Genomic DNA, 14,302 nt, shown 5'->3' with positions numbered 1-14,302 from the left:
ATACATTTCTTTAAAAAAAAAATTAAGTTTCAGGCCTCCCTGATGGGTTAAGACTCAGCACTACCATTACAAAGGCCCACCAAGACTGCCTAGGTTTTATCCCAGCCAGAGAGCTAACCCACATGGCTCAGACCTCTCCTGTCTTGCCCACTGCTCCCCTTAGTAGTGTACTTCAGTAAATCCGTCTGTTCTGCTCCCCACTCTGTCTCTCAGGCCCCCACTTCTGGCCTAAACCCCATTTCTTCTATGCAAAAATAAAATATTTAAAAAATAGATTGAGGGCCTCCTTGGTGGCTTAAGGGGCTAAGTAAGACAGAGCCTATGAAGTTGTCTGCAGCCTCTGCAGCATAAGTTCAATCCCTGGGTGGCTAGGGAGCAACCCACATGGCACAGCAGACCTCTCCTGACTAGCCCGCTATTCCCTCAGCAGTGTATTTCAGTCAGTCTGCCTGGTCTGTTCCCCACTCTGTCTCTGGTGAATCCTTTCACCCCCTACACCTCTGGCCTGTACCCCAGCTCTTGTAAAAAAAAAAAAATATATATATATATATACATAAATATATGTATAAAGTTTCTTCATTATTGCCTATATCAAACTGAGATTTTAATCTATACATCTATAACTAAGTTGAAATCTGTAAGAAAATAATTGTACCAGAGAAATAAACTATCCTAAAGACATTGTATGCACCCCAATAGTTTTGTGAGGCATTCCAGGGGAAGGCAGGTGCCATCATCCCAAACCATTATAGGAAATTGCTAAGGGGGTTGATGGTATACTTTTGACTCAGGGCAGGTAGCCTGTTTAGAAGAATATAATACCTTGAACCACCTCCCAACTGAATCATCCCTCCCTGGAATAAAAGATTAATATGACCTTAGCCTTTTCTTAGAAGAAAAAAAAAAGAAGAATCAAACACAATTGACTTTCAGTGGAAGATACTTGAGATTGAATATTTAGTCTTGACAAACATTATTACACTATAGTAATACCTATGTGTGAACTTATTTCATACAGCAATCAATAATTATTTGAATTTATATGTTGGCTTACACATAAAGCTTCAAACCTACTTCTCTGGGGATCCAAAAAGGTCAATCAATATTTGTGAAAAAACACTTTTTTTAAAGTAGCTGAATATTAGAAATCGCTGGTATTAAAATTGACTTTCTTATAAGCTGAATATTTTCTTTAATACATATTTTCACTCATAAAGATTATCAATTGAGTGGGTCAGTTATTGAATCATCACTGTCACGAGTCCCTTTGAAGAGTCAGGGTCAGCCCCTAGGTTCAGTCTGTGCATATATTTTGAATAACTCTTATGATGACATTGGCAAAATATGACCTATTTGAAAATATTCCAAGCTCTGTGAGAGAGATTTGGGATCTTTAATCTAGCTTTCCATAAGCTGCCATTTCTTCCACAGTTAAACACAAAAAGACTGGTCACAATTAATTCTAAAATCTGAGGTGATGCCCTTGAAGAGAAACAGAAACTCCTAGAAACCAATAAGAGTTTGTCTTTAGCTAACAGAAACACAGTGATAGGGGTAAGTAAAAAATGTGTGTGGGTGTCACACCAATCAGCATTCCCAGGAATTTGTAAGAATATAGATAAATTGGACAGAGGCAGCTGCAGAACTTTATAGCTGACAATTAAGAAGTGCTGAGACACACAGGCGTGTGTCTGCACCATTAAGGATCTGAAGCTGCAAAAGCAGCTGTGCCAATCCTTCCATTCAGCACTTTCCCTTTCAACCTCCTCCATGCCACCAGCATGATCTGGGGGGATGAGCTGGCAAGGACTGCGCCACAGATCTGGCTCTCAATGAAAAGTTAGAGACCCCCTGAAAATAGCGATTGTTACTTTGGAGACAGTCTCTGCAGACACGTGGGAAGAGGAAGAGATGGTGTAGTCTCAATACATCGTGTATGAGCATGTAAAAGGCCAATAAACACCTGTCCCCTCAGAGAGTACTAAAGTTAAAAGGAATTTGAGTCACTCAATTTAAGATTCTAATCCAGCCATGAGCTAGCTGTCTCCGTGTGGTCTACTTTCCCTCTTTAGCAGGTGGAGCTGGGATCAGCAAATATTTTCTCTAAAGGGCTAGTTAGTAAATATTTCAGGGTTTGTGAGCCCAAATACAAATAAACTATATATATATATATATATATACACACATATATATATATATACACATATATATAGTATTCATTTATATATATATATATATAAATGAATGAAGGGAAATACCCCAAGTACTTTATTAATAAAATTCAAACTTTGTATGGATAGACATTTAAATTTCAGTATTTGCCACAAAATATTGGTCTTCTTGTGACTTTTTTTCAGCAATGTGAAAATGATTTATAAACCATGAGGTATATAGACACAGATGGTAGGCTGGATTTGGCATCTGTGCTATAATTGGCCAGTCTCGCAAATAAAGTTTATCCCTGGTCATGAAGAGTTATTGACAAACGTTACCTACTATTGTTATTATTACTTTAAATATAAGATCTAAAATTCACTATTAATTAGACATGGGTATTCCCCAGCCAGAATTCTCCTATTCTAGGCAAGTTATATATGTATATGAACTCTACCACCAATTCTCTGAATCAAATTCACAAACATGTATGGAATAATGCATCCTGCTAAATTATTTAAAATACCTTAGCATTTATTTCTTTTACAAGTACTCATTAAGTCTAAGTATGGATCAAACATTAAACACAGGATACAAAATCATAAATAAGGATGAAAACCATGTCCTTGTCTTAGAAATGATTAAAACCAAGAGTAGAAATAGATATATAAAAGACAAAGGATTATTGCAGATATGACAGAGTGACAACTGCTCACTGGGGTTTGAAAAGAAACATTCTGGAAATGCAAGCCTCAAAGAACTTCTCCCAGGTGAATAAGATGAATTTTCATACCAAACCTGAAATTAGAACCAATTAATTTCCATGAGTAGAATTTTAGATTTCTGATGGATATTTGAAAGGTAGAATTTGAAAAACAATTCTTCTAATCTGCAAACCATATTAGAGTAATAAGGGAGCACAGGTGGAGGATTAGCCTTAGAGATGAGAATAGACAATTCTCTTCACTTACAGAAAGGAGAGAGGGAAATAGGTAGAGAGAGTTGGTTTTTAGGCTACAGATTGAGAAAGAAGTCAAGTTATTGAGGTTGGACTGTTCTCAGAAGAGAGAGGTAGTGGGCAAAATGAAAATGGTCAGATTAAACTCCTATGATTCATATGTTATTGAGAAATGATAAATATCACTGACAGCAAGCAATTCATAGACTAAAAGTTAGAGTCATTGAATCCAAGGAGAGAGTTGTGTAACTTTGTCCATAGCAGATGATTGAGATTGGCGGACCGAAAAGCAGAGGAACACCAGAGAAAATTAAAGAAAGAAGAGGTTCAAAATTGGGAAGATTGTCATTATGCTAGTCATGTTGTCCAGTAAGTATAGAAAGCCAAGTGAAAACAACACATGGCCAATGAGAGAAGGAAAATTGTAGCTGCCAACAAAAGTCTTCACTGAACATGAAACCACAATCATCTCAGGGATTGAATACCACCACACTAAAATTTTTTTTTTAAAGATTTATTTATTTATAGAAGAACCAGGGTACAGACCAGATGTGTGGGAGGGTGAAAGGATTCACCAGAGACAGAGTGGGGAACAGAACAGGCAGACTGATGAAACACACTGCTGAGGGGAGCAGCGGGCAAGACAGGAAAGGTCTGCCGCACCATGTGGGACCCTTGCCGGCCGGCCGGTATTGAACTGGCACTACAGAGGCTGTGGACAGCTTCACAGCACAGTGCTCAACTGCCTGCGCCACCTGGGGAGGCCCCACACTAAATTTTTTAGTAAGTCCTCACAAAATCTCTGCAATACTGGGATTATTATTTTACTAATGAGGAGCCAGAACTCAGAGGGATTAAATGAACTTGTTCACATTGATAGTAAATGAGGGAGATTAGATACCAGTATGATCTCTTCTCAAAATCTGAATTCTCACTATTATGAAAGAAGCTCTCTAATTAAAATGCAGTCCCCTCCTCTCAGACCCTTATGCCTGACCCACCCACACACCATGAATGTTTTATAACCAGAGAGCCAATATTAATGTTAATCTTATACTCCAGGTTATCAATGAATTTTATCTAGGTAGTAGGTTTCCCATAAGTCATGTATTTCCCGTGTGGAAACTTGATACAATAAACATTTGGGAGTCCAGATAGTGGCAAATTTCTCCACCTGAAAATAAGTTTGTTCTGTGGATCTCAATGTTCACCTAATTCCATAAAGCTTTTTCTTCCTGGATATAAACAGAAATTATAAGAGTTTTGAAAAAAAAATACCTATGCCTCTGCCCAAGGCTTAGTTATCCTCAGAATAAAAGTGATTGTATTCATAATTATAAAAATATTCAACTGTAATATTCTACATTTTCTAATTCTTCAGGAAGAAATGAAAAGCATTTTGCAACATTTACTCTGATAGTCAGAGAGTTTAAAACAATTGATGAGAATACAGATTTTGAATATATAAGTCAATCAGTAAGACAGTGTCATTCTTTATCAGATACCATGAATTATTTCAACTCATCTTTAAGAATATTGTATTTCTTAAATAAATGTTAACTGGAAGAGAAACAGGTCTAATAGGGTATCAATATTTTGATAAAACTTTTTGCACTGCATAGTGTTTTCATAATATAAAACACGTTTATTTAAGGATTTAGATAATATTTGAAAAGCTTCTTAGTCCTAAAATAAATAAATAAATGTATAGACATATATAGTAAATGCATACCCACATATCTTTACATATACACATCTGTGTGGGGGGGGTATGTATGGTATGTGTATGGTGTGTGTGGTATGTGTGTGTGGGGGGGTGTGTGTTTTATTACACTCCCACAGTTTCCCCAAATACTGACTGGTATAATTTTTGCCATCTAACGGGTGTTCGGTGATGGATAAAAATTTACCTTTCTTAATTCTCCATCCTGATCTGATTTGAAATAAAACAAAATATTGAAAGCTCCATTGGGCAGAAATTTTTCTATTTATGTGATGTAACACATGCTGGAGTACTATGTGGGACACAGTAAATGTATATTGAATAAATATAATAAATAAATGGCCTAAAATCTGATTATTTTTCCATACATACAAACAGATTAGGAAAATACATTCAGTGCCAGCAATCTGCAAGAAAATGAAAAAAAAGTTAAATCTGTGAGTTTTCCTCCTCCTAGATCAAAGTTTAGCTCACTTACTTTGTTTCAAAAGGAAAGATTAGGAGGTAGGATAATAGCAGAGTACATCTCTTGTAATAGTGAAAAGCAATCATTTTCAGTAAATCAGGATCATTTTAAAAAACAGTAGTTTGAGGATAAGTGGATAATTGACATCCCTTTTCATTTTTCTCTTCATTATATTTTAAATTTGTTTTAAAATCAAGGTTGTCACTCTGTATGAGTTCTTCAGCATAAGATATAGACTTATAACATCATATAATAAAAACTTACATTTTTAAAATGAGGACAATTTTATCTTTGTAAGCATGTACAACACTACTTTCTGTCTTAATGAGGAAGCCGCATTAGAATAATTAAGCAATTAGAAGCATAATTCTTACTAAAACTAGATTGGAAAAATAAGATAATATTCATTTTTCCTTAAGAGATACTCTCATCTCTTACATTCAGAAAAATATTGTCAACAATTTCATCATGAATCCTTGATTAAAGTATTGAGGGTGGTCTTTACACCTACTTAGCTTATAGGTGCTACTGTGGAAACAGGAAACAGTAACTTTCAATTATACCTTTAGGTTTAAAATGATAAATATTAGACCAAAAGTTTCCATGATGCTTCATTATTTGGTACTGCAAATTATTTCATAGAATTCTTTTCAAATATATTGGTGGTGAATTCATTAAGGCAAAGTGGTTAGTGGTTAGAACACAAGAGACTAATTTCAAAAATCTGAAATTTCATCTAGGACTAATTGGAAAGTTAACCCCATAAAACTGTTTTAATGGTCAATATCCTGCCATTCTGCTTAATCTATCCAAAGGGAACAGTATGGGGCTGATGAGTCAGAGGAATGAGTCAGAACCACTAAGCTGTATGTGGTGGTGGAATTCTGCAAACAATTATTTTGTTTCTAGACACTACTTAGATAAATAATGCATAACATCATAACCCAGCATGAGACTCAATATTTTGACTTAGGAACAGCTTTGTTCTTTCCTGCAGGACAATTAATATCTGGTTAGATGCCACTGTGAATGATGAATTGTTTTGTAAAACGTTGTGTGATCTCTTTGCACCTCTTTACTTCAGTGCTTTGCTGCACATAACTTTTTTATGAACCTTTGAGTGCCCAGATAGCAGTTTCAAGTGCATTCAAGCACCATGGAAATGGTCTTGAGACATAAGCCTAAGAGCCAGACCTCTTCTGCAACACAGAAGTAAATTAGATGTCTTGCAAGAACGGAGAAATCAGAAAAACAGCTATCAGACTTTATTCTAAGATTCAGGGGGGAGGTCTCATTGAGGACATTTCTTAAATAGGAGAAACTTTTCATCAGCCAGTTTCCACTGACTTTTCTGTAGTCCATGTGCTACTTTTACATATGCCCTTGGTATTGCTTAGGCTTCAAGTTCATGTGTCTGCAAACCCATATAAAAAATGTATTATCTATCAATCCATAAGATGGGGGAGGGGAAATGTGCAAGCAAAGCTTCCTTATGCTATAAAAAGAAAATATAGTGGCTTGAACTCCTGGAGAGTACCCAGTGTTCACAATAAATCATAGACACTTAGCTCAGACCTCTACAAAGTCATACTGATAAGGCATATTGCACTATTATTCCCTGTTGCCACTCCTCAGCTGTTTAGATGAGGATCATATGAATTCCAAGAAGCGGCATTTGCCTTGAATAGTTCAGAAGAAGGCCTGCAATATCCACAGGTCTAACAATCCCAAGATCAGCAGATGGTGCCTTAAAGGGAACAATAGGAAGATTTTATAAAGAACTTTAAACAATGGGATGCTGGAACAAAATGCTATTTAGAATGTATGCTTCTGAATAACTTGTTGTAAAACTGAATAACACCTGTTTCAAAATGAACACGATCTGACTTCTGCTATTTGAATTTCTCCAAAAAATGTCAACAAGTCAGATTTGGACAGTAAAGAAATTAGTGTTTCAGGAAAATAGGAAACAGGCTATAAACAATTGATTAAAGGGAATCCATAAATCAGCAAGTATCACCTGGAAGTGGCGACACATTTCACAATACAGTGCTTTGAGTGCGGGTGTAGGTTCAGGGGTAAATGGAATCATATCTTCTTTCTTTTTTTTCTTGTTTCCATTTGTCTTTGTGTAGGCTGCTATAACATAAAACCACAGACTGGGTGACTTACAAACTATGAATATTTGCTCACAATTCTGAAGTAGGGGAAGTCCAAGAATCAAGGAGCTGGCAGATTCAGTATCTGGTAAGGGTCCTGTTTCCTGGTTCATAGATAACCATCTTCTTAAGTAGTCGCAAGGCAGGAGAGGAAAGAAAACTCTCTAAGGTCTCTTTCACTAAGGGTACTAATCCTATTCATGAGGACTCCACCCTCAAGAACTCAATCACCTTTTAGAGGACCTCTGAATGCTATCACATAGGCAGTAGGGTTTCAGCTTATGGAATCTTGGAGACACACAAACTATCATTTAATTGCACCATTGCACAGGAGAGATAGATTGGAAATAGCAGGAAGACAGTGATTTAAAAATGTATCTGAAGAGAAAACAAGAGAAAAGTCCAAATAAAATTGTGAATGAAACCATACTTCATGATTTTGGTACACAATTTTTTTTACTGTTTTATTATTTTAGGTCTATATAGTTTATCAGAGACACACTAATGCTCATTAATGTGCATGTTCACTTAGTCTTCCTTTTTCTTTATATTGAATGTCAGGATAATTTAAAGAGATACAAAGTAATTCTTCAAAATAAGTTTTTATATAGACATGTGTTTTCTTAAAGAGACAGATAAATAGATAATATATATATTTACATTGTTTATTTGCCTAAAAACAAACTATTCCTGTCACTTCCTGCTCCAGAATAAACAGATATCAATTCATGAATCAACCCATCTACTACTGCATGATACATTAATTCCAGAGTCCATATTAAAAGATAATGTGCAAGCAGAAAGAATGGGAAGCCACAGCCTGTTGCACTCACCTGCTTCCAGGTAGAAGAAATAACTGCAGAATCACTAATAGGAAGTAGAGCTTCCAGCTATCTTTCTGAGGAAAAAATTATTACTTGAGAAATAATTTATTCTGAAAGTAGCTGTATCTTTCCTCTTGGCATAACTTATTAGTTCACTTAATGGCTTTCCTGAAGTTGTTGTTTTGTCTTATATGTGAAACTGAAATGAAAAGGTTAATCATAGTTCACCAGGGCTTATTATAGTTGAGGCTATTAATAGTTTGAATGGAGTCCAGGTACTTCAAAAATTTCATTATATTGAACGAAACCAGTTACTAACTGGGGCCATGCCCTACGATATAAGGTGCGCATGATAATTTCCATACCAAACAAATCGGGATTTAAAAAGGACATAGGAAAGTCAAAAGGTCCATTATAGTCCCTGTTTACCGCTAGTTGCACAAATCAAAGTTAACATTGTATAAACTTTTTTTAAATTGATCTGACAATTTACAGTTTAAGAGTATTAATAGTGTCAGCTCCTGAGTCAGAATCCCTGAATAAGAAACTAAGCTTTCTAAGTACCTTCTTCCATGACTTTGGGCCAAATATTTCACCTCAATATGCCTCAATTCAGTTTCTGTATTCATAAAGTGACAATACGCCAAGTACTTACTCCTTAGGGCTGTTTGAGTACAAAACAAGTCTATTCACAGCAGAGGCTTAGTTGACACTGACACATAGTTGACACTCAATGAATGTCAGCAATTATTCTTATTGTTAATATCATTATTATTCTACTCTCCCAGTAAATGAAAATAAAAGGTCATAACTCAAATGGAATCTGAAACCCAAGAGAAATTTTAGAAAAAAATGTAAACGAAGATACCTTTACAAAATTCCATTTATGAATTTGTTCAGCACTAAAACGTATTAACACCATTGATCTCTGGGCTTCTTTGACAAGGTCATATAGTGGTAAGGAGCAGAGTCAACATTCAAATACCTGTTCCAGAGTTCATCATCTTATACAGGAAAGCACGTTGCCCTTTGTCTACAAGTGTTGCATTGCTAACTCAACTGTCCTCCAGTGTGAATAAGGTTTCTGTCATAGTTATGTTTTGTTATTGAGCTGTGTATGACCATCTTTGTGCTAACTAATGGCATGCAAATTCTGAAATGAAAACAGTGCACATAGTAGGTCTACATGGTTGACTGACAAAATAGTAACCTGCTTCATAAAACAATGATTTCCTCAATTGCAGCCTCCTTATGATACCTGTTTTTCACATGTTTTTATTTCAGGGTAGCCTGTACACCTATGTATACTAATATTACCATAAGATGTTAACTATTACTAGCAACTCACTTTCAAAGCAAGAGATTTAACCCTTTTTGGTCTGAATTTTTATACACAGTGTTTATAATTAGTCTTAATGAATAACAAGACCACATTTGTGTAATTTTCTTCAATACTCAATAGCCCTAACATTTAATGGTAATCCTTTTTATGGAATCTAAACCAGGAGCTTAAAATGCCAGATGAGGTGGCTTGCTTCCAGAGAGAACTGACATTTGTTGGTCATAAATAAGTCAATGATATTTCTTGTCCAGGACATCATATTTGTTTTCCCCAATGTCAGTCACACTTGAAAATCCAAAATATTGTATTTACTTTTGGTGAGGAGTCTCGTCATTTGCCACACCACCACCCCCCACTTCACAGAGCTAGAAAGGAAAACATGAGCATATGACTTAACTGCAAAGCAGAACTGCATCTGGGAACTTAACTGATATTATCATGCCTATCCCTTTCACTCTCATTCTCTTCTCATCTTTTTGCATTGTTTTCTTCTGTTTTCCTTCGTCCCATGCAAATTTTTCCTTTATTGCTGCTTTAGGCACCTCAAGGTCGCCATACAGAGTGAGACTTTCTCTAAGCATATATGAATTTGCATCAGCAAGTTTTCAGTATTTTATATCATTAGATACACATTATTCCATGTGTGCATCCTCAGCCAAATGCTGTGAATAATGGAATAGAACAAACTTACTGGATAGACTGGGGCAATGCCCAGTGAAGAACTAGGAGCGTATGTTGGACAAGAGACTAAATCCTATTTGGACGTAAAGGACTATGTCAAAATGGAAGGGTAATAAAGTATAAATAGATGTATAAAAGACAAAGACAGTCATTATATGCATCTTATTAAATATAAAATTAATTCTATTTCATATATGTACATGTCTTACATGTCCTACTTTGACACTTAACTAAGCATCTCTTCATTGTGTGCTACATTAAAATAACAGAGATGTAGTAAATATCAAGTTCTGTTCTAAACCTATATACATATTAACTCTTTTAATAAATAAGTGCAACAAATGGAGAAGGTATCTTTTTGTGACATTTTATAGATAAGGAATGTAAACCACCAAGGGTTTAAGCTACATTGACAAGGTCATATAGTAGTAAGGAGCAAAATGAGAAATCAAATACTTTGTTTCAGAGTTCATCATCTTACACAATGTTATAACCACTTCCTGCAGGTGGTGTTCAATCAGAGTGTGCTGAATGATTTAATGACCAGAGATGTGATTGATACAACTTCAGCAACAGAACAAGAAGTTGAATTCAGAATTCCTGATTACCACTATAACATTTTATCCATCAGATATTATTGTCTTTGGAAAGACTTACTTCAATGTTCTTCTGATTTAATTTCTAATATTTTCTGACTTGCAGCATCTTTTCATTGCTATGCATTCCATCCTTACATTTGAATGAGAAGTGATTTTCTTTTAACAAGTGTTCCATTTATTTCATCTCATTTAGTTCAAGATACTCTTCTCAAAGCTCCAAGAGTCCAGGGAATTGTAAATTAGGATGCTAATCTATGAGATTCATTTTATCAAATGTTAACAGTGCTGTCAAAATATTAAAGATTTGATTTAATACTGTTAGAAACATATTGACAAATGGGAAATGTTCACAATATTTAGGTTTATGTCACATGAAAATGGTATATGCTGACACAAGTACATCTTGTTTTCTATACAAATATAATCATGTTTTCTTTTCCAGTTCAATGAACCATTTTCTGTATTGAATCAGATTTGAGCTCATCTATAGAATAATACACTACAGACTGAATCTAATTAATTTTAGCATTAGAACTATGCTTTAGTAGATATTGGTTCTATTGACATGCAGGCACATTAACGCGCACGCACACACACACAAACACACACACACACCCTCACACCCTGCTGGTGCTGTTCTCACATGCCAAATTCTTGCTTAGTTGACTCAGGGCAAGCAAAATCTCAGAAGAGATAGGACTTGAAGTTCACGTGAGTTTAAAACAGTCTAGCCTCAAAGCCTCAATCTAATACAGGAGAAAAGTTTAGGTAAAAGAGGAACAATTCAAAGTTTCTCTTTCCACCAGGAGATTCCCCCATGTTGTAAAACCAAGTTAGAGCTAGAGTTCCCTAAAGCTGCCTCAGAGGATGAATAAGTTAGATTTTCAGTATTTACAGCAATTGACTACTCCCTCAATTTCACTACTTGTGACAGATGTCTTAGAGATTACTGAATAGTTTAAACATGAGATCAGAAATTCTTAGTTATATATATATAGATATATATCTCCAAAAAGGGCAGTTTTATTTACAAATAGAAAAGAAGACACTCACATAGACAGAAATGGGCAGAAAGAGCTTCTGCTTTTCAAAAGGAAAAGTTTGTTAAAAGAGTCACCTAAGCAGACTCAGTCAAGCAGTCTTGGGACAAGAGCTGCTTGATTGGTTCTGGTTTTCTTTCTTCATTCCTATTGTTAATGAATAGAGTAACTCACAAGAAAACAGCCAATGAATAAATAAAAGATGAATGACCTTAAAAGGTAGGAACATTTTAAAAGTTATCATGAGTTTAATTTTGTAAACTATATTGGAAAATTTTTAATTTGTTAACTTTTTAGGATATATCCATATATAGTGAATATTACTAATTGTAATAATCACAATGGCAGTAAGAGAAATATAAAAAAAAACCCATTGTGATAAATATTCTATCTGTAATTATGACAAGAAATAGAATTTATAATTTGAGATTTTCCAAGAGGAAAAGAGTTAGAATTATAAAATAGTAAAATTGTAGCAGTCAGACTTCAGTAACATTAAAATTTATAGATTTTCAGTCACTTGAATAAAATTTATATAAACTTAATATACATATGCATTCATTATACTCTATGTATTTCTAAATCATGAAAACTAGGACTCTCAAAAATTCAAGCCCAATGCAGCACTGTGAAGATGTTCTCAGCCTCTTCAGTGCCGATTCGATCCCCGCCAGCTGCGGAGAGACCCACATGGTGTGGCAGATCTCTCCTGTCTTGCCCGCTGCTCCCCTCAGCAGTGTATTTCGTCAGTCTGCCTGTTCTGTTCTCCGCTCTGTCTCTGGTGTATCCTCTCACCCTCCTGCACATCTGGCCTGTACCCCAGTTCTTGTATGAAATAAATAAATCTTTAAAGAAAAAATTCAAGCCCAAGCATAAATCATAGAATTTCAGAAAATAAATCACAGAAGTTTAGTAGAGCCAAGCCATTTAAGTAATGTCACAAATGAATATCAATGTTGTCTTTTCACTTTTTAAAAATCATCCATAGAATTTTTTGTTGTTTCATATGAATATTCTGGCACAAATATTCTCTTAATCATCCCTGTCAATTCTGATCCCATTACAGTCTCCTTTTCTTTTAGAGCCACGAGTTTAAAAGCTATTTATACCATCATATTGGGTGTTAATAGTTCCCTCAATTGACATCAATATGCAGAAATGAACATTTAGAATCCAGTTATCAACTTTGTCTTCACTTAGAATGTCAGTCTCATTCATCTTCTCTAGAGCAAGTCAGTATGAACAGCACAGACCTATCAAGGAAAAATGAACCCACGGGACCTCTCATTGTTTACAGTTCTACTTAGAGTAATTATTAGTTCATTTTGTGCACAGACCTTTGGTATTCAAAATTTGGAAAAATTAGTTGTGATTATTATCAAGAAAAATGTCAGCTTCTCAGAGCATGTTATCATTTGGGAAATGATGATAGATATCAGTGATTATTTTTAAAAAATGATGCTAGTTTCCAATTTTAGAAATGGAAAAAAATGGGCAATTATCATCCACCTTGGGCCCTTGATTGGTTGTGTTTGGAAAGACAAAATAAGATTAATGTGCATTTTAACATGATTAGAAAAGTTGTATGAGAAAATGCTAAAAAGTCCACATTTGGCAGCTAGAGAACCTGTGGCATTGAACATCCATGTCACAAGGCCCTAAATAGAAGACTGAAATAAAAGTGAATGTAACAGAAATGCATGTTATCATGTAATAAGCTATGTTTTTAAATTTAGGGGTCAAATGTGCATAGGCTGACAGGAAAACAAGTACATACAGTCTTTGAAAGGCAAATAATAAATATCCAATGCTTTAAATATTAAGCTAACTCCCCCAGATTAAAATGCCCATGTTTCCAATTAACTTTCCATATGACCTGAAAAAATGATTGGTCTTCCGGGAGGCCATGGTTGGTATGAAGCCAGGAACCTGGTCCGGTCACCCAGAGACCATGAAATCTAAAAAAAGAACAGTCAGACAAAAGTTCTTTGATTATAGAGACTTGAAGAAAACAGCAATACCACTTAGAAATACCTCATATTAGGTACTTACTTTGACTACTATCAAACTAGAAATGAAAGATTCAGAAGAAGATAAATGATTATAGAAGAAAATCAATAAATACTTGAAAGAAAAACATATTTGAGCAGTTTTTATATCAGTTGTTATGCTAAGCTCTTGTTTGTTATATCCTTTAGTCCTAGAAATGAGTCATGTATAAAGTTCAGAACAATTTCTGCCTCACAGTAGGGCTCTTCTAAGGTAGCATCAGACATTACTATCATTACTATTTGCACCTCTATTACTCTTACTTTTTCACTGGCATGCAATTATAAGAAGTGAAGAAGAAAGGTGT

General features: G+C 35.1%; 1 long non-coding RNA gene across 3 annotated transcripts in view; it reads right to left on the bottom strand.

Moving 5' to 3' along the window:
• The window catches only part of LOC129144705 (uncharacterized), an 87,427-nt gene that overhangs the window by 31,442 nt on the left and 41,683 nt on the right, over positions 1-14,302 (bottom strand). For all 3 annotated transcript variants that reach the window (XR_008549147.1, XR_008549146.1, XR_008549148.1), the window contains exon 3: positions 13,823-13,904. This is a non-coding gene — a long non-coding RNA (uncharacterized LOC129144705). The remainder of the gene's footprint in view (positions 1-13,822; positions 13,905-14,302) is intronic.

The sequence above is a fragment of the Talpa occidentalis genome, unplaced genomic scaffold (genome assembly GCF_014898055.3).
Source record: "Talpa occidentalis isolate TD23 unplaced genomic scaffold, MPIMG_talOcc4v2.1 talOcc4.6, whole genome shotgun sequence".
NCBI classification, from domain to species: Eukaryota; Metazoa; Chordata; class Mammalia; order Eulipotyphla; family Talpidae; genus Talpa; species Talpa occidentalis.
The sequence above is the reverse complement of the archived record's forward strand: the minus strand, read 5'-3'. Positions and strand labels throughout refer to the sequence as shown.